This window comes from Pongo abelii, chromosome 1, assembly GCF_028885655.2.
Source record: "Pongo abelii isolate AG06213 chromosome 1, NHGRI_mPonAbe1-v2.0_pri, whole genome shotgun sequence".
Classification (NCBI taxonomy): Eukaryota; Metazoa; Chordata; class Mammalia; order Primates; family Hominidae; genus Pongo; species Pongo abelii.
Window position 1 is genome coordinate 101,193,873 of NC_071985.2, and position 20,725 is coordinate 101,214,597.

The 20,725-nt window shown below is 44.4% G+C and overlaps 1 pseudogene; it reads right to left on the bottom strand.

The window, feature by feature from the left end:
- Positions 1-20,725, bottom strand: part of LOC100435674 (myomegalin-like) — a 51,433-nt pseudogene that overhangs the window by 26,575 nt on the left and 4,133 nt on the right.

Below are 20,725 nucleotides of genomic sequence, written 5' to 3' on the forward strand. Positions count from 1 at the left end.
TTAGACTGTCATCTCTTAATGTGCCAGAATATCACTAGACCCATCCAATAGGTTTCCCAGATTCTAATGTCTCCCACCTCCAGGACATCCCCTGAGACTTAACTTCTTAAAGCTCTGTTTTCATCATATGTTTATCTTCTTTGAAAAAGAACAGACTTAGTTTCATTATCTAGTATACAGAATGTCAACTTTCCCCCTGACCTGTGGGCTTTCAAGATTTGATGACTCTGCTCCACCATCCTGACTTCTCACTCCCCAAACCCCAAGCTTCTCCTGTGTGCAGGCTGGTCCCACTGACCCATCACTCACCATGACTTTGTACTTAAGCTATTCTCCCAGCCTGGTGAGCCCCTCTGTATTTCTTCAAGTTCCAGTTCACCTTGTCTTTAGAAAATCAGGAAACTAAATCAGGATTTATGATAATTCCAATCTAAATTCCACTGCCCTTCACTCTTTGTTTAGCCCTCTGGAGGGACATAAAATACATGAGTTCTTTTTCACCTGACAGTTCTTCAAATATCTGAAGCCAGTTCTCATGTCCTCAAGATCTTTTGAAAGCCTAAATTTCTTTAGTTTCTTTGACCAGTTCAAGATTTCTGGTCCACACCATTGTGCACCCTGTCTTCATTATGTTCCCTAGTGTGTCAATGCCCTTTTCAAAGATGGTGCCCCATAATCTAACAATATTTTAGACATAGTCTCCACAAGTGAACATCACACTTACACTACTGTAGTGTTATTTTGAGCTGGTATTTCTAGCATCATTTTGCCTATGCCGTACTTGTGTGAACATGTTTCTACCAAACCCCAAACCCTGAAGTCCATGAATGGCTGCCTGTCATATATTTCGACACTCGTCCTATATTTCTACCACTGATATTTTTAATCGAGCTCAGGATTTTGCTTTTTATCTTTGCTTAATTTCATGACATTGATGTCAGCCCTCTGTCCCAGCCTGCTGTGACTTATTAACATTATGTTATGAGTACTTTTCTCCATTTAAAGAAGAATGAAGAAATATATCAAAATTCCCAAATATTAGATTATTATTTCAGCAGGCAGCAAAGTGTTCAATAAATGTCCTTAATATTTAAATCCAGGATTGAAATTTAGGTCCTATTAGTGGTATTTCTATAAGGTTTTTTTGTTTTCGTGTCTTTTAATTTTCTCCTGTGAGCAGGCTGGTCCCCACTGACTCAACACTCACCATGACTTTGTACTTAAGCTATTCACTGAGTCTGGTAAGCCCCTGTATTTCTTCAAATTCCAGTTCACCTTCTCTTTAGAAAATCAGGAAACTAAATCAGGATTTATGAAAGTTAAATGAAAGGGCAATAAGCTGAGAGCCAGATGTCAGTAGGGAAAGGGTCAAGGTGGGAGCATACTGCCTGCTACACTGGGCTGAATGGGTTGTCAGTATGTATCACTGACAATATTAAAGGCCTTTTCAAATGATATCATTAGGACAGTTCTTTTGCTTTAAAAAATGTTATAATCACCAGGCGCGGTGGCTCACGCCTGTAATCCCAGCACTTTGGGAGGCCGAGGTGGGCAGATCATGACATCAGGAGATCAAGACAATCCTAGCTAACATGGTGAAACCCCGTCTCTACTAAAAATACAAAAAATTAGCTGGGCGTGGTGGTGGGCACCTGTAGTCCCAGCTACTCAGGAGTCTGAGGCAGGAGGATGGCCAGAACCTGGGAGGCAGAGCTTGCAGTGAGCCGAGATCATGCCACTGCACTCCAGCCTAGGTGACAGAGCGAGACTCTATTTCAAAAAAAAAAAAAAAAAGTTATAATCTAGACACAGATAGGAATGTCTAGAATAGGAATGTCCAGATTTTCTTAAAGTAATTAAGAATGATCAGGCTGGATCTTGCTCATGCTACCAACCTGTCCCTTGGGCTTTGTGCATGAGAGTTCCTACTGGGAGCCCCAGGCTTGGGTGGGGGTTTCTGAGACAGAACTCTGTAACTTCCCATGATCTCCACAACTCCCAGTGGAAAGAGCTCACTAGCATCCTATGCAAGGGCAAAAAGTTCATGGGGTAAGGGGAGAAGAACACATACCTTTCGGCCCCTTCTTGGAATTGCCATAAAGTGCCTCATGGATTTGTAGCTCTGACTGGAGGAACTCAAAAAGCTGCTGTTTCTCTTTACACTGTTGCTGCAGGAGGACCAGCTTGTGCTGCAGTTTGACCAGGGAGTGGCAAGGCCCACTGAAATGGCAGGGCCACTCAGTCACACAGGAGCAATAAGCTGAGAGCCAGATGTCAACCCAGGGGTTCATAAAGGGTTATGGGTAGGGTTACATCTGAGCCCCAGATGTCAACTCAGGGGGTCATGAAGACCATCACTTTTATTTTGCAGGTGTGGAAATGGTGGCTGAGGGAGGTCAAGTAATTTTGCTTGAAAACACACCATTACCTACATTAGTTCAGAGCAGAACAGATACACCAGCACAGTCTCCTTACTGCTCTTATAGTGCTCTTTGTATTCTGACAAGCAGTTACAGGGCTTATGCTGGGACCTAGCATCACAGCCAGTACAGAAGCTTCCTAGGTGATGGTGAGACTAATGTCCTATACCTAATTGGAAGCATGGGAACCCTTCTTTGTCGTGTCTCTGATATACTGAAGATTTCTATAATGGAGTTTTACTCTCTCAACTTGGGAGTGACAAGGCATTCCCAGAGAAGAACTTTCTTCTGTTCAAAGCAGAAGCCTTCCCATCCAACAACTGACACACAAAAATCAGGAATAGCAGAGGGAACATTGAGGTTTCCAAAAGAGGACATCAATTTTCTTGCCAATATCCCTTCTTCTAATGTAAGAATGAATGTAAGAATGAATGTAAGAATGAAGAATTCTATCTACTCTGTCAATGGGTCCCCTCTTACCTGGAGTCATTTTCCTGGAGGGAAAGACGATCCTCCCTGAAATGCAAGAACTCTTGCCGCTTCTTCCTCAAGTCTTCCAAAAGCTGCTGCCTTTCCACCTTCTGGTGGTCCAGCTCCTTTTCCAGCTCTTGAAGGTGGGATCGAGAGGACAGCAGAGCCTCCCTCAGGCTTTCTGTTTCCTGGAAGTGCTCTGGTGAGAGGAACATGGATGATTGATTTATTATCATGGGGTCAGACCTCAGCAGGAAGATGACCCCAAGCACATCCGCCCTGACAAACAGCTAAGGAGCAGGGAAGGAAGGCCTTATGTTGGTGGGGAAGATCATGCTGGCTCAACATCCCCCACAGCCTGGAGAATGGTGCATCTCTCTCTTTGCAAAACCTTTCATCCCACTTAATCTCTCCTACCTTGCTCTTAGAGAAATTCTGGTTTCTAATGTTCACCATTTTCCAAGTGCTCACATACCATCTGTTCAATAATCCATTCTTGAATTTTGACAAAGATCAACATCAAGATTTCTTTTTGGAATATATCATTTTCATTATTTTGAAAACTGGGATATTTGTTCTTTTTTGAACTTGCAGCACTTCTCTGATCTTCACAAGTTGTCAAAGATTATTGAAGAGACTCTAAAAATACAGCTGCAGGCTCAGTAAGTCCTCTTGGGAAAGATTCACCTGAGCCTGACAAATTGTACCCATTTAAATCTCTTACTGTCTTCTCACCTGTGGGGTCTCTTCTATTCTCTCCAAGCATGCAATGGTAGCTTAGTAGTTCTGCCCTCTTTCTTATCTGTTAACTTTTGTTATCGTCCCCCAGCAGTGATCTTTCCTTTCAAATTTTCTTGCTAATATAGAAATCAATTAATTTAATTAATTAATTAATTTAGGTGGCTAATTTAGAAATATCTCTTGGTGGCTTTTTCCTTTTCCGCAAGCATTCCTTCATTCTGCGATTAATCCTTTTGGATACTACTCTCAGTCTTTTTATGGTGGTTCAATGAATATTTGTGAATAAAAATACTTTGTTATTGATAATACATTGATCTGATCAAGTAGACGGACACCAAGGTCAGCTGTCTCCCAGCCACACAAGAAATGATGCCCACCTGTGAGTGCCCCCTGGCTAGGGCTGGGAAAGTGCTGGGGGGCATTTGCTGGTGCCACTTGGCATGGAGTCATAGGAGTACTGATCAGAGAGGAGCCCTGAGTCTATGAGTGAGGGATGTGGTGAGGAGGCAGAGGGTTGGCAGAGCAGGGCCAGGAGCGACACACGCTGCTGCAATGAAGTCTGGAGAAACTTGAGAGGGAAGATAGGCATTTGCACTCCCTCCTTTATTGGTTCCAAATCAGTTGTGAGTAAAGGGAGGTAGAACAGATACCAGACTGGTATCCAGATTGATAGCTGGTGACTCTGGATATATGCAGGTGGGTTGTACAGAAATGATGGATTTCCTAGAGCTCTTTACTCCTGGGGACTAGGAGTCTGAGGGGCCCATAGTTGGGACATCTTAGAAAGCAGCCTTCTGTAGACTGAGAACAGCTGTGAGTTTGGGTTGGTCGATCTGAGTAGCTCTGTTATCCCTACCTTCTTCTATTTGCTTCTCCAGTTGGTGATTAGTGTGGCCAGGGAAGAACGAAACTTAAGAGTGACCACAGTTTGTGGGTTTTGAACACGTACCTTTGGAAATATGACTCAGTTGGCCTGAAGTCTTCGATTTTCTTTCCTGAGGACTCTGTTCTCATTGCAGAGCTGAGGTATGGACTCCAGGCCCTGACTGTAGAAGTTAGAAGTGGATCCTGTCCCAGAAAGTACACATTCAGGTAACAGAAGCTTCCAAAAGTTTCCAATTCTTTATCTCTCAAAGATACTGCCCCAACCTAGCAGAAAACCCCAAGGACTCAAGGCCTGGCCCTGAATGAAGCATGGAGGGCTGGGTACATGTTTTCTGTGTGCCTCTTCTTAGTGGATTCTTTGCGTGCATCATCATGTGCCATAACTGCAATGGTGCAGGAGTCTCAATCTCCCTAAACAGCTGTTGCTATGGTATAGGCAGGATAAAAACATATGGAAAGACTGGCCTCCATGTGACAGTAGCTTGGAAGGAGAGTATAAGGAGAAAGGCCACCTCAGTAAAGTGGCCAGGGGTGGAGTTGGGAGGACCCTTACAGACCTGGCTCCACCACTTATCAATCACACAACAAAGGCACAGACAGCAGCAGGCAGTATATAAGCAGATTAAGTATGGGGTGAGAAGTCAGGTGACTCTGGGGACCAGACCTAGTTCTGCCTTAAAGAGAGTTACTCTCTAAACTCAGATATATTCAGAAAGTAGGGATAACGGTACTTGCCCACCTCCCTTGCTGGACTGTTTATAAGGAGCAAGTGAAGTAAAGAATATCTGTGAAGCTCTGCCTAAAGGTCCCTAAATAGAGCCAGAAACAGGAATGTTTGGGCCTCTCCTACTGCTTCAATGGGCAGTAGAGCTCAGCTGGTGTTCCAGTTGCTCCCGTAGGTGGTCACTGATGCAGATGGATTCCTCCAGGTGCTGGCACAAGTTCTGGATTTCACCAAGATGCTCTTCCAGCAGGTCAGCCCCTGTAGCCAAACCAACAGGACATGGAGAGAGGTGGAGATGGAGAATCCTGGTTACTGATGGGTGTGGGGCTTAGCCAGGGGCCTTGCAGCAAGACCTGTAAATATCACTAGTCTTCTGCCAACTGTGTGCTTTCATATGGGCACCCAAAGGAATGGTAGTTTTGTTTAAACAGTCAATGTGCTTTCAAACACATAACAGTCACTTGCTAAAAAATCTCCATGGGCCTCCTCCCACACAGGGGTCTTGTGAGAGTTCCACATGTTTTAGAAAAATAACTGAGGGCTCTGGACAAGACCTGCCTAGCAGCTGGAAAGGTATGGCCACCTCCTGGGTGTGACTATGAGGATGATAGGTGAGACCTCACTCTACCTTTCTTCTTACTGACACATGAGTGAGCATTCTTTAGCAAGGGACAAAGCCCTTCCTCCCACCCTTAGAAAGAAGGCCTAAAGTAAAAGTATGTGATCTTACGCTCACCCTATGTGGTTAATGACTGACACTGAATGCTTCCCTGAAATCACTTTTAATATGGAAGATGAAAGAATAGCCTGGAAGGATCTAGAGATCTGAAGACAGATTAGACAGGGGATGACACCACCCCCCTCCCCCTGCCAAACAAAGGACAAAGATGCAGAAAAGTCAGAGGGATGCTTACATCAGATATTAACTGAACCATTTTGCTTTGGGCTCAGTCTTTTCCTGAAAATTATGATTGTCTTACTGTTGGAAATGAGTGGCATCCCAGCATTTATGAGCTTAGCTATACCTCTCCACTTGCTGTGACTGAATTTTGTTCACAGGATATATGTGCAGGGTTGGGGAGCTGCACCCTTGCATCCTTTCCTGTGACAACTCCTGACTGATGGAACAAAGTCCCATCTATGCCTGGCATTCTGGAGGGGTCTAAGAGAGTGGGCTGCAAAGAGGCCAGGCTGCAGAGAGACAGAAGGACATGAGTATGAGAGCACAAGAGGTGGCTCCCTGACTTTCCCATATCCCTACAGAGCTCTGAGGCCCTGGGCAGGAGAATGAAGAAATGTACATGGAAAGGACTGAGCCCTGATCCAGGTCTTGCATTTTATACTCCCCACTCTGTGAGCCAGGGATGGAGGAGGGATGAAACAGTCCTGCCTGGGTAGGAAAAGAGTAGACTCTGAATGAGACTTCTTTTCAAAGGCTGCCATCTCCACTTTGTGCTTTACCTGGGGGTTTGGAGTTAAGCTGGTACACAGAGGAGCCTGAGGTCCCCAGATACACTCCCTTTCTGAGGCCTCATCATGTCCCACTGGCCACTGCTGCCCTGGTATCCAGGCTCCAGGATTCTTCCCAGTTCTATGGTGCTTCTTGGAGAAGAGTCAGGCTGGCAGAGTTGAGGTAGTGGGAAGAGCCAGCTTCCAAGTCTTTGCTCAGCAATGTAGCTGTGGAAGCAGGAGGAATAGTGCTGGCATCTGGGCAGAAAGAAACATGAGTAAGAAGCAAATGGGGTGTCAGAAGGGAAGGATTTGCAAGGAAGTGTGTGATTACTAAGAATAGAGACTAAAAGGAGACCTGTGGAATGTCAGAGATCCCAGTTCACTGTGGTATACCAATTAGACTAAGGCTTGTAACCTAGAGGTTGTAATTCTCACTTTTTGTATTTCCTAGCAGGAGACACAAGAGGTAGAGAATAAAGTATCTTAAAGTCATCAGTATACACAATGGAAAAGTCCAGTGGCCCTGCTCCTGGCTTCTACTACAATCCTTCATGACAGACAACAAGGAAAGTTCTAAAAGTAGGATTCACTCCCACAGTTACAAGTTGTGAGTGCAATGGCATACAGGATTGAGCTTACCTGTGAACATGAATGTTTGTTTGTCTACATGTACTTGCCTTCCCCTGAAACTAACCAGTCAATATGCCAGTTCCACCTTGGAATTTTTCAGAAGAGAAAGGGGACATGATGTCAAGCTGGATATGGTGGCTCTAATTCCTCCAGACTGAAGAACTCTTTGCTGAGGCTGGGGAAGGGCCTATGTAAGGCAAGTATTTATTTGGATCCCATCCAACTTGACTCAAAGAGCTGCAAAATGTCATCACTCCTGTCTAAAGAATCATTGAATACTTTTCCACAGAGGCAGGTAGGACTTTCATTTCATAGGCTGGTACTTTCATAGACCTTTTGAAATCATAGGCCTTTCCCTTGAGCCCCTTCGTCTCCACTTCTCTGTAAAAAGAAGCCCAGCATAGAGGAGATAGGGAAAGAGGTGGGCAGAGATGCAATTTAGGAGAAAATTCAGAAGCATGCTTTCTTTCAGGGATTATGAACATGGGCAACAGAATAGACAGGTAGCTCCTCCTAAGCAACAGGAGTGAGGTCATTGTTTCTTCCAACCAAGCCAAACTCCTCAGAGGGGTTAGTGTAATTGCCAGTTGCCAGCTTTTAGCCCCATTTGTAGCTGGTTCTCAAATTTTGGTACATATTGGAATCTCCTGAGAAAGTATGGAAACATATACTGATTCCTGGATTCCAGAGATTTTGCCATAATCAATATGGGATACATCTTGAATAATGGATGTTTTAAATGTATTCTAGGTGATTCTAATAGGCAGAAGTTTGAGAAGTCTTGTGATGAGTCTCTCCTCCAATTTGCAAAATACTAGATGTTCATCAGGATCACTTAGTTAAGGAAGAAGATTAAAAATTTAAGCAGCTACATTTTTGAAGGGATGCAACAAATACATGATTTCCTGCCTCTTTCAAACTGCCTTCAACCCCATCCAAACACAAGGCAAAGGAAGAAATCAGTGATTGTAGATAGTCAGCTTACTTTTTAATCAAGGCCATGTGAGGTTTTAAGTCTATCAGTAACAATGATCGGTATTCTCGTGTTCCAGTCCATTGGCCACACAATACACAGTACATGCTCTAAACCATGCAAAGATACCATACAGTCTTGCACAAGATTTTAACCCAGGGACCTGAGAGGCCACCATGCACCTCTGTCCACATGGAAAATTGGCTCAAAGCAAACAGTGAGCTTGGATAAGCAATGGTCCCTTGGAGAGGACCTTGACTTCAGGTGGAGAAAGAAAGGGCTACAATCTTCCTCATCTAGGCTGGGACCATTTGAACTCCAGTCAATGGCCTCAGACTTGATGTAATTCAAATTTAACTCAAAACAATAGACCCTTTTTCATGGACAGTGCTCTCCTTCCATCCTTCCCTTTGGGCAAAGACAAATGGACAAATGTGGATAGATAAAGGAAAAGGAGGCAAGGGGAAGAAATGGAAGCTAGAAAATACTCTTGCCATTTGTCTTGGGGCACATTTTTGCCCATCCATTGCTGGTGCCACAACTGCTAAAGTAACAAGTTTTAGGTCAGAAACACCAGCACCTCCTAGTGGTCTCTAAAGAGAGGGAAAAAGTTGTTGCAAGGATTCCCCAGAGTTTGATCAGCTGAGCTCAGCCCCATACTCTAAGCAGGATGATGACAAAGCCATCCTAAGTAGAAAAGGTATAACAGAAACATGAAACCTGGAGCAGAAGTCCAGATTCAAGCCCATCTCTCCCACTTACTAGTGACCTTGAACAAGTAACTTCACTTCCCTGAGCTTTAGAGTTCCCTGCACTAGACAAAGTATCCATTTGCTGGGTTGACAAAATAAATAGGCTAGGCTGGGTGCAGTGGCTCATGCCTGTAATCCCAGCACTTTTGGAAACTGAGGTGGGCTGATCACTTGAGCTCAGGAGCTCTAGACCAGTCTTGGCAATATGGCAAAACCCCATCTCTACAAAAAATACAAAAATTAGCCAGGTGTGGTGACACACACCTGTAATCCCAACTTCTTGGGGGGCTGAGGTGGGAGAGTCGCTTGAGTCCAGGAGGTCGAGGCTGCAATGAGCCAAGATCATGCCACTGCACTTCAGTCTGGGTGACAAAGTGAGACCCTGTCTCAAAAAAAAAAAATAAAAATAAAAAAGGAAGAAGGAAAGAAATAGCCTTGTCCACATGACATTTGGGGCTACAGGGAGGGGGATGCAAATTCTTGGCTGTTGTCTTGCATCACTAGAAACTGCTGGCATGGTGACCCTATCAGTCTCTGGCTCACCTAAGCTTCTTTACAGGCACAAAAAGTGCCTGACAAGTGAGTTTAAGTTCATTCAAACTGCTTTCTAACTGTTGTGCTTAAGGTGCTATGAGAGAGCAAATTCATGTGAAGGTTTGTCATTTTTTTCTAAGCTACCAATGAACATCAGCACACTAAATTTATGATGAGCATCCAGCCTACAAATATATCAAAGCATTTTCTAAAAGATGACTGTCCACAGTCTACATAACTACATAAGGTCAATTATCTTTGGGAGTCAGAAGATAGGATTCACAGTCAGATGCCATAGCTGGCACTGTGGTTCTAAGCTGCCTATGTGTCACCTGTCCCAGGGCAGGGATGAACCCTGTGCAGTAGAAAAAGGGGCTCATCATTTCCTCTTCTGAATCCCTCTACCATTACCCTTTTTGCTCCAACCTAATGATGTTAGGAACTGAACTTGATTAACAGCATTTCACAGCAGAAAACTGTAATAGCCACACAAAGGAGCCCACTGAATGTGGCCATCTTTTTCTTGGCCACTTCATCCTGCATAGGCAAAGCATAACATCTCTCTCCCATCCCCTACCAATGAGTAGTCCACCAGTCTGTCAGGGATTCAGCATACTTGGTGGTATCCTACACTGTCTACAGTGTGAGAGCACCAGGTCTAGAGCCTCGTGAACATGTCTACATGTTAACTGATGAGACACACACATCAGAGAAATAACAGGAAATGCATTTCCAAAAAATAAGCAAGCAGAGCTTTCCCTCAGTCTTCCCTTTGTAATATGTACCCATTTTGTTTTTTTAAACCCTGCCATCCAGCCCAATCCATGCAGAGCAACACAGTGTGGGGCTGCCATTCACAAGCACACAAATGCAGAAGTTCTCACTTTCTCCTAACTGCTTCTGCAGCTCCTGCTGAGCCTCAGCCAAGGAGACCACTGGTGTCTCACAGCAGCCAAGGAGTGGAGGGCCAGTGGGCTGAAAGGCAGGAAGCTGGATGGAGCTGAGGGCAATGGTGCCTGAGGAAGGCTAGTCAGCTTGGGTGTGGAGTGAAAATGCCTAGAAACAGAAAGTTAGGGAGAAAAGAGACACATCATCAAAATGAGAGAAAAGAATGAGCAAAAGATTGAGAACCAGACATCACCCTGCAGAGTGGCTATTACCTAGTGTGGTACAGGATGAGACAGCCAAGAGTGACCATTGCTACCAGAGAGGCTGGCCTGGCTGACCTTCTGTCTTCTCCCCTGCCGGGGCTATCCTGCATACAACCTCTGCGTTCATCTTGAAAGCAATTGGCTAAAGAAGGTAAGGTGGCATTATTGAGCCCCATGCCAGCAACCCTGGGCATGGATAAGTCAGAGAGCCTGAATGCTCTCAAGGGCCCCTGGGGCTTTGCTCCCAGTGTGTATCAGTCCTTGGCCTTGGGACAAGACTCTTTCTCCACCTAGAACTCCTCTCTGATGGTATCAGGTCCCATCCTGAGTAGGAGAGAGATGAACAAAGGCTGTGGGGAAATTTTCATTACTAGTGCATGCAGTTCAGGACTCTGATGGAAACAAACTTCAGAATTCCAAATCAACATGTTCAATCACCAAATTAAAAATAGATGCCTTGGTAGAGTGGCTTAGACAAAATGGCTTGCATAACCTTCTGGGCATTTAAATCACATAGCAAAAACTCTTAATATATGTAGATTCTTTAGGCCTTCTGGATTCTGTCTAGGCCTTAATGTAGACTTACAGAATTATAAATTCTTGGAACAGGAAATTTGTATTAAAAAAGAAGTCTTCCCTGGTGATCTTTAGGCAGCCCACCTACAGACAGGTTTTTAGAAACCTTGTGGGGCCAAGTGCCATGCACAAGAACCAGTGGATCAGGATCTTTGCTCTGCTCCTGACTCTATAAGTTACCTCTGTCACCCTGGCCTCCATAGGCATGTACTTGCTGTGGGGTACAAGGTGAGCCATTGTGGGGAGAGTGAGAAGATCACGGCAGACTCTTTTTCCTTGGTGACGCTGTCGGATAGATCTTTAGAAGCCCTGTCAAGTTTCAATGTTTGAAATTTTTTCCTCTTCCCTAAAAGCAATTAAAGGGCAGGTAGCAAATGGAGGGGGGGCAGAAACCAAGGCTGACCCATAGAGAATGTCTGATGTAGAAGACAATGATTACATCCTAAAACAAAACCCAATGGTGCTGACACCATTTCAGATCAAAACTGCAAATACACTCAAATTGCCAGGTAACACAGCCCAGGCATTCTTTGAGGAGGCATTCTGATTTTTAAATCCTCCATTCTTCATCTTCTGCTCTGTTCGAACCCAAAACATTTAAGCAGATGTCTACAATTCTGGAAGCACAGCTTTTCTTCATGATTCTGGTCCAGCTGCTGCCCACTCTGGCCTAGAAACTTTGAAACCAGGCTTAGGAAGCTTTGGAACAGTTCCTCTTCCTTAAGATTTTGGTTGAATTGCCCTCAGGGAAATGAAGGCAGCAGAAAAAAGCATTGTGCTTTCTGGGAGCACCTCTACTCAAGTCAAACCTCACAACAAACCACACTGAAGGCAGCCAGCCAGCTATGGTAGGAGGTAGGAGGTGAAGACAAGGTTTGCCTTTTCCTTGCCATCCCTGGTACAGGGCTGTGAATGAGCAGTGTACCCTCTGGCAACTAAGCTGGACTTGTAAATGAAATGCACCCTTTTAACTGCCCCCAAGATATGCACTATGTACATATCAAGGACTGCCAATCCATTCATACATCCATTAATGGTAATGTACTATGAACAGAACCTTGTCTGAGGCTGTTCTCAGCATCCTTGGCTATGAAATAAGTAGCACTATCTCTTGGAGAGCATCTCCATGGAGATTTAATGGGTAACACATACAGTGGATCAGTAGGTGTGAATTTCTTTTCATCCTATGGCTGTTGTAATCCTGGGAGAAACATTTTTCCTCTTTGCTCCCAGGATAAAATGAGAGAAAACCAATAAAAATGTTTCTTTTTAAATGGTAAGCCAACTACTGGTCAAAGCTGGTGTGCGGATCAAAACCTCATGTGGATTACTTATTTTCTAAAATATTTTCTTAAATCAGACACAATTGGTGAATGAGGGTGGTTTCTTGATTCTGTCTAGGTTTTGATGCATTTAGGCCCCTAACAGTCCAAACCTCTGTCCTTGAAGAAAAATCAAACAGGCAGCAGAGAAAGAGGAGATGAAGCTTCTGTCCCATTGGCTGTTGCATACATGAATGGGCCTGGTTGGCCTCCTTGGGGGGATTCTGGGGAGTTGGCAAGCTGATGGGGTTGCTGCTGGATTCGGCCTTAACCCCCAGAGATGCACTGGTTGATGATGGTTTAGAAGACAATACAGCAGAATGACTCGAATGATGGATGGAATCTATAAAACCCATGAATGAAAGAAAATGTTTGATGTTCTACAGAGAACTGGAATCCTGGCCTTATATTTAGCCAGGGGTACCAGGGCTAGAGTCTTGCTTTCAGGGAAAGAACCAAGCACAAGCACGGTTAGCAGTGTTAATTTTCTTGCTTGCAGACAGATCCTATAGTGAGGTAAATCACCTTAGGGATGACAGTGGTGCTCTGAGCTCTGGAACATGAAAATGGCAACGCCAAAATTATCAGGCAAGACTAGCAGCATTTGTGGACACCCACATATATTTAGGGAACACTGCTCAGGAATAAGTAGCAAGATCATTGTAGGAGAGATGAAGGAGGTTTTCCATCTTAAAGAAGATCTATCCGACAGAGTCACTGAGGAAGAAGAGTCGGCTGTGATCTTCTCACTCTCCCCACAATGGTTCACCTTGTTCCCAACAGCATGTACACGCCCATGGAGGCCAGGGTGACAGAGGTAACTTGTAGAGTCAGAAGCAGAGCAAAGATCCTGATCCACTGGTTCTTGTGCATGGCACTTGGCCCCACAGCCATGCTCAGCCTGATACACACCATGGTGGAGCTATAAGGCCTGTTTCCTGAGGTCTCCACTCAGTCTAGACAAAGATGGTACCACCTGGAAAGTGGAGGCTACCTGAGTGAGTGGGAGAAGCTTTCTTCTCTTCATAGTGTGTGTACTCGCTGGCTGTGTCCATGTCAGAGCAGGCTTCCAGCTCATCAGACAGGAAAAAGGCGCTGCTGGGAGAGCATTGGGAGTCAGACAAAGCATGGCTGCTGGAGGGTGTGAGGGACCGAGCATCCACCTTGGCCTGCAGGACTTCAATCACTTTCTCCTTCTCCTGCAGCTCCCTGCTGAGCCTGGTGGGGAGAAGGGGGACAACAGGTAAAACCAAGTTCACCCAAACCAACCTGTCCTGACTGTGGCTCATAGGAAAATCCAAGTAAGCCAAGGGGACCATGCCTGCAGAGAATAATGGAAATAACCCACCTCTGCTTAGTGATGGAGCATAGGTGGGGTGTAGATGGAGAAAGAATAGCTACCCAGTGCTTTGGCCACATAATATGCTGAGGACAAGCAAAGACATAGCTAGCCCACCTTTTAAGGCACTGTTGCTTAAAGTATGATCCCTGGAACAGTTGCAGCCTGTGAACTGTTTGTTACCATCTCCAACAAGACAATTATAAAAATTGAAAGCAAGCATTGAGAAACGCAGAGCAAACCATTGTTCCAATATCCAAGAGCGTGATAAATGGAATCATGTAGTTAACTGAATTCAGACCATGTATGTTTCTATGATGGATTAGAAATAAAAACAAAACAAAAAATAGCACTGTGTCCTTCACTACAGATATTTTCAGAAGCATTTATGTAGTCTGAGACACAAGCATGACACAAAGAACCCCAACTAGTGGCTACAATGGACTCTGAGCCCATATTTCATTGATCATTATATGAAGCAACTCACTGAGAACTGGGTCCTGAGGCACTCCAGCCTCCTGGTGATCTACACCATCTAGGTCTCTTTCACCAGGTCCTGTTATATAATTCCTTTTTTCCCCAAGGGCAATTGAGTGACTATTAAACTAACTGTCAACCCAACTTGGGGCAGGCCAACTTTGCAAAAAGCTCATTCTACTTATTAAACATACAGCAGGAAAGTGGGACCCTTAGTGGGGCAGAAGACTCGTGAAACCTAGTTAGTTCACTTTTAGCTCAGACTGTTTTTAGGTTACTAAGCCTGGAGAATTAATGTGCCAATGTGATTAAACCAAAAGGGAAGAAAGAATTTAGTTAAAAACAACAGTGAGTTGTTCAATGAATGCATGAATTCAATACATTCAGCACTTTCCTTTATTCTCCTTGATTTGTGGAGTTGCCGCCACCCTTGACCCTTTGGGCCTCAGTCCCAATCTCTTTCCCAGATTACCCTCTGAATTACCTGAGGGCCAGTGGCTCAAGTCCAGCTTGATCTTTCTCACTTTTGTGATCCTCTGCAAACCAAATTTAGAAAGAAACAATAAGAAATTAGGCTGGTCCCACTTCCCGCATTACAAACGCAGGAGCCTATCTGGAGACAGAGTAGTGAGCATTTCATATGTGCATCCAGAACAGTTATTCTGGGAGACCTCAGCTTGTGTCTCTAGAGAAGTGACCCCACTGTCCCTGACCTGCAGGTCACCGTCATGACTTCCTCTGCCCTAAATCAGGGTAAAACATTTAAAATGTCTTTTGTTCCATTAATCATGAGGCCCTTGCCCAGCTGCCCTGTGGGACACTCCAGCCTCCGTGTCCTGGTGCAGACTAGCTCCCCAATGCATATGCCCCACCACAGCTTTCATGCAGAGCCTGCACTGGTCTCTGAGGAGATGATAAGAAGCCCTGCCCCACCTCTGCATCTGCCACCAAGAGGTGGGCTAGGTGGCTCCCAAGTCTGATCCTACTTTACTCCTTTGGATATTCTCTGGAAATTCTGAGTAGAGGACCCCAATAATAACCAATGTAGCCCTTGAACTACTGCAGCCAGTGCCTAAACCATGTATAAAAGAGCATGGCACTTTATCCATATATGGAGTACCTTCACGTACACTGCCATGCCATAAATGGAGACACCACAAGGATAAGGCGTTTAGCTGGTTGGTGGCAGCATCCAGGCTAGAGCTTGGGTCTTGCAATTCTTAGTTCAGGGTTCTTCCTCCTATAACAAGGCCCTTCCATCTCATGTCCCCTACTCCCTCTTAGCATCACATAGATGCTGCCCCTGCCCCGCAGGTCACATTCCACGAGTGGTGAAGTTTCTATAGTTGTAACCATGGCATGTCCAGCCCTGTGTGTTCCTCTCCATGCTCCCCACTGAGCAGTCTTGATCCTGTATTAGCCCCAGGAAATGAAATAGAAACAGGACCCTAGGTTAAAAAGTTGCAGTGGAGATGTGGTGGCCACCAGGGGCTGGAACTGTGGGGGTGACTGACAGTATTCCAAAGCCCTGTGGCCAACTTACTGGTGCTGAGTTTGCTGGTGAGCCTCTCTGTCAGCTGGCTTCCCTGGGTGAGTTGCTCCCGGAAGCTCTGTCCCAAGTAGTAGTCAATGTCATTGCTCCTTAGGAGATCCTCAGAAGATTTTACTGTATCTTTTGCATGCCAGGTGATAAGATAACAAATACCTCTCTCTTCTCGTATTTTTTGCTGTAGGTGAGACAGTTCCCAGGCCTGATCTTGAATCAGGGAATCATATTTCCTAATGCAGGACAGAAGAGGAAAGAGTAAGTATGGAAAGAGTGGATGCTAAGTTATGGAGTTATGGGGGCTTCTGTAGAGATTTCTATGAGAACATCTCTAAGGAACTCCCCCAAGCTGAATTCTGGCACATAAGCCATAGGAGGTATTTAAGAGTAAATTCTACCTTGATAAAGTATTGCATTAAAAAACTTAGTATGGGCCAGGTGTGGTGGCTTACGCCTGTAATCCCGGAACTTTGAGAGGCTGAGGCAGGCAGATCTCAAGGTCAGGAGTTCGAGACCAACCTGATCAATATGGTGAACCCTCCTCTACTAAAAACACACAAAAAATTAGCTGGGCATGGTGGAGCATGCCTGTAATCCCAGCTACTGGGGAGGCTGAGGCAGGAGAATTGCTTAAACCTGGGAGGTAGAAATTGTAGTGAGCTGAGATGGCGCCACTGCGCTCCAGCCTGGGTGACAGAGTGAGACTCTGTATCAAAACAAAACAAAACAACAACAACAAAATTTACCATGCCACTGTTCTTCAACTGTTATGATTTATCTAGGGACATATTATTTATATATATTAATTAATTAATTATAATATATTATATATTAATAATATATATAAATTATGTGTCCCTAGATAAATCACAAAGTCTGTGAGAATAAAGATAGTTCTTCATTTTAATCCCTTACAGCATCAGTATCACAGAGATTCACAGCTGTTACTCAATGAATAATTAGAATCATTTCATCCTAAGTCTAGAGAGAACCTTTCATGTCTTCTGTTTTAACCACCACCTGATGCCTGAATTTCTTCTATGTTATGATACTGTGGCTGACTGTATTTTGCAATGACGGCCATCACATAAACTCTCATACCATCAACTGATGGGACCCAAAACAAGAGACCCTAGGTGAGAACCACCCAGCTGAGCCCAGTCAAACCATAGAACCATGAAGCATAATAAAGTGTTGTTTGAAGTCACTAAGTTTTAGAGTGGTTATTACTTAGCAATAGATAACCAGGACACACCAAGATGAATGTCTGTGTTTTCAACACAAAGTATCAATAACACTTATAACTATGGCAAATAGCATTGAGAGCTTAATATATACTAGGCACTACTCTAAGCACTTGTATTAAGTATTTTTTTTTTTTTTTTTTTTTTTGAGACAGAGCCTTGCTCTGTCACCCAGGCTGAAATGCAGTGGTGCCATCTCGGCTCACTGCAACCTTCACCTCCCAGGTTCAAGTGATTCTCCTACCTTAGCCTCCCGAGTGGCTGGGATTACAGGCATGTGCCACTATGTCCAGCTAATTTTTGTATTTTTAGTAGAGACAGCATTTCATCATGTTGGGTATGCTGGTCTTGAACTCCTGACCTCAGGTGTTCTTCCGGCCTCGGCCTCCCAAAGTGCTGGGATTACAGGCATGAGCCACCACGCCTGGCCAGCACTTGTATTAATTCATGTAAACCTAATATCCACCCTTTGAGGTGGGTTCTCTTATCATCCTCATTTAATAGGTAAGGACAAAGTCTCAGAAAGGTTAAGAAGGTTGCCTGGGTAGTAAGCATGAGAGCTAGGCAGTCTGATTCCAGTATTACTACTATACTATACCATGTATACTATTACTTTACTAATATATCCCTAAGAGGAAATCCCTGAGACCTGGTATCTCCCAGATACTGAGACATCATCCTATGCCCTCCTGTTTGCCTACCTGTCTTTTCTGCAGACCTACATCTACCATTTAAATCAGTGTCCTTGTGAATACCCAGACATGTTCTTTCTTCCAACTGCCTGAGCTACCCTATGCCAAGCATGAACTTACACATTTTCAATCAAAAAAGTGCCCAAACAGTGCCATCCTTACCTAGGCCACGAGGCTGATCTCAGCTCCTCAGCCAGCTTCCCTTCTAGTCCATTTTTTGGGAGCTGGGCCTACAGCTGGGGTACTCTCTGGATGAGATTCTCCAGGTCCTTTTTGGCCTGAAGCCCTGTTGAGTAGAAAGCCCCAGTGCCATCAGACAGCCACACCTCATCCTCTTCAGGGACACTATGAAGTGAAGACCCCTCCAGGGTGCCAACAGCTCTCAGCTTCTGAGGTCTTTCCAGACTAGATGAATAATCACTTGTAACCGAGAGAGACCGGACCCAGCCCTTGAGGTTTTGAATGACCTTGTTGGCATTCTGCAGCTGGACCTTCAGATCTTTGATGTCATTTCATAGGACCGAGATGTTTTCTGACTTTCCATATACCCAGAAGTCTTCCTGCTTCCTTAGCTGGTTCTCCAATGGCTTCCTCTCAGAGGAATTAGCCAGCGTTAAGCCCTGGTGCCCCTGCTCAGAGCACAGCCCCTCCATCAGGACCATTTCCTTGAGGCTGTTGTGCTCCTCACACTCCGAAAAAAGACAAAGATGTCTTCCTAAATAAAAGTTGGATGTGCTGTTGTGGCCACTGCCTTTGAGAGGAGGCAGGTTTGGTCATGTGGACAATAATCACTAGGGAAAAGTTGAAGTGGTACTTTATTCAACCCTGACACTGTAGTAGGCATTCAAATACAAATTTTCTTATCCTCTTTATACTTACAAGTTAGGTTTCATCACTTTCTATTTTACTGACTGGGGAAACCAAAACTTAAAGGGAGGTGGTAAACTAGCTTCTTCTAGATCACTCAAACTAGCACATGGCAAAGACAGAATTCAAATCCTCCAATGTCCTGTGTTCCTTCCACACACACTGATGTTTTTTAAGACATTCACATGGACTTATCTATTTAGGATGGCCACAAGTATGTAGGACAAGCTATTCCTGCATGCTGAAAGTTAAATGCTCTCTAAATTTTACTATAATTTAAAAGTGTATTGGGTTACAACTGTGTGAAAAAATAGCCATAGGAAAATAAGACTTTGAATAAATATATCAGCATGTTAACATCAGTGTATTAGGGCAGTGGTAGTCAGAATGAGAACTAATCCATGGCATTTTACCAGATGCCAGGCACTGTTCTAAAGCATTTTATGAGAATTTACCCATTTAATTGACATTAGTACCTGACGGGGTAGGTAGTTCCTTTATTACTATTTTAACATATGAAGAAACTGGGGCATAGGAAAGTTTACAAATTGGGATTTGAACCAACCAGTCTGGCCCCAGGATCTTTTCTCTTAACTGCCACACTACACTGCCTCAAGAATGAGAGAGATTGTGTTTTTCTTCTCTTCTGGTTTTCAATGTGCTGGGTGGCCCTATAGTTGTAGTCTTTTTATAATGCAAAACAAAATTATTTTTAACTTAGGGTTTGCATGTTTCCAAAACCTCATCTGGTCTCTAAGTAGGCCTTAGTATTTCTATAATAATCAGTTGGATGGAACTTTATATTATTATTATTATTGTTATTAGCAGTATGCCAAAAACTAATTGTAGAAATTCAAGCTTATACTCAGCCTCATTTTGGGCAAGAGTTCTCCTATTAACCTCCTGTCCTCCTCTTCCCTGCTACTTGTCAGGTGTGGAATTGGCCAACAGCACCCAAATGTGACAGCTGACTCCAGGGAGGGGTGAGCCCCACATCCTGTGCTCTTACAGGGACTGGTGGTTTCCTCCCGTTCAGCCTCATTCTTGCTTCAGCCACAAGTCTCATAGCCCAGGTCCTGGAGGTCCACCTGGACCTGCTTGCTGTCCTGCTTCACCAAGGATTCACCTGCTTGGGAAGAGACAGCAGGTGTTACAGAATGTCTGAATTTCCCACATATGCCCTCAGACTCAATGGCACATAACCTAACCTTTTGGGGCAGGGAGGGCAGATTCACAGTGGGAGAGAATCTTCTCTGAACTGGTGGGAGAACGGACCACAAGCTCCAGGAAGCAGAATTTCTTTCCACAAGAGGAGCCTCCATTTGCCATTGATAATCTCCCCTTCTGATAACCCAGGCTTTAATGGGGACCAGATATCTGTAAGTCAGGGATTGTACACTATCATCTCTAGCAGCCCCATTGAAGCTGGCAAGTGCTTTATCTGCAGGGGTTCAATAAATGTTGAATGGAGCTAAACTAATTTAGAGTCCCAAGACCCTAGACCTGTACTGTCCAATAAGGTACTTAGTAGCCACATAGGACCACTTTATATTAAATTAACTAAAATTAAATAAAACCAAATGTCCAAGTTGCACTAGCCATACTTCATGTGCTCAATAACCACGTTATGTTTGTATAGAACATACAGAACTTATAAGACACACAGGCTAGTTCTTTACTAGTAAGTCATATTTACTTACTAAGTATAACTGTATTTCTCCAGCTCATTAGCCTGAGCAAAGACAGTGGCTTCTGATAGCAACAGCTTCTCCTGGAGATCTTGATAGCATTGTTTGCATTGTGACAGCAGGGAGCGCAGGTGCTGGGTGGACCCTGGTAGGCTAAACGCTGACTGAGGCCCAGGGTCATGAGGCTGGGACCAGTTATCCAACTGTGAAAGGGATCAGGACAGTCTGAGGTCACCCCCAT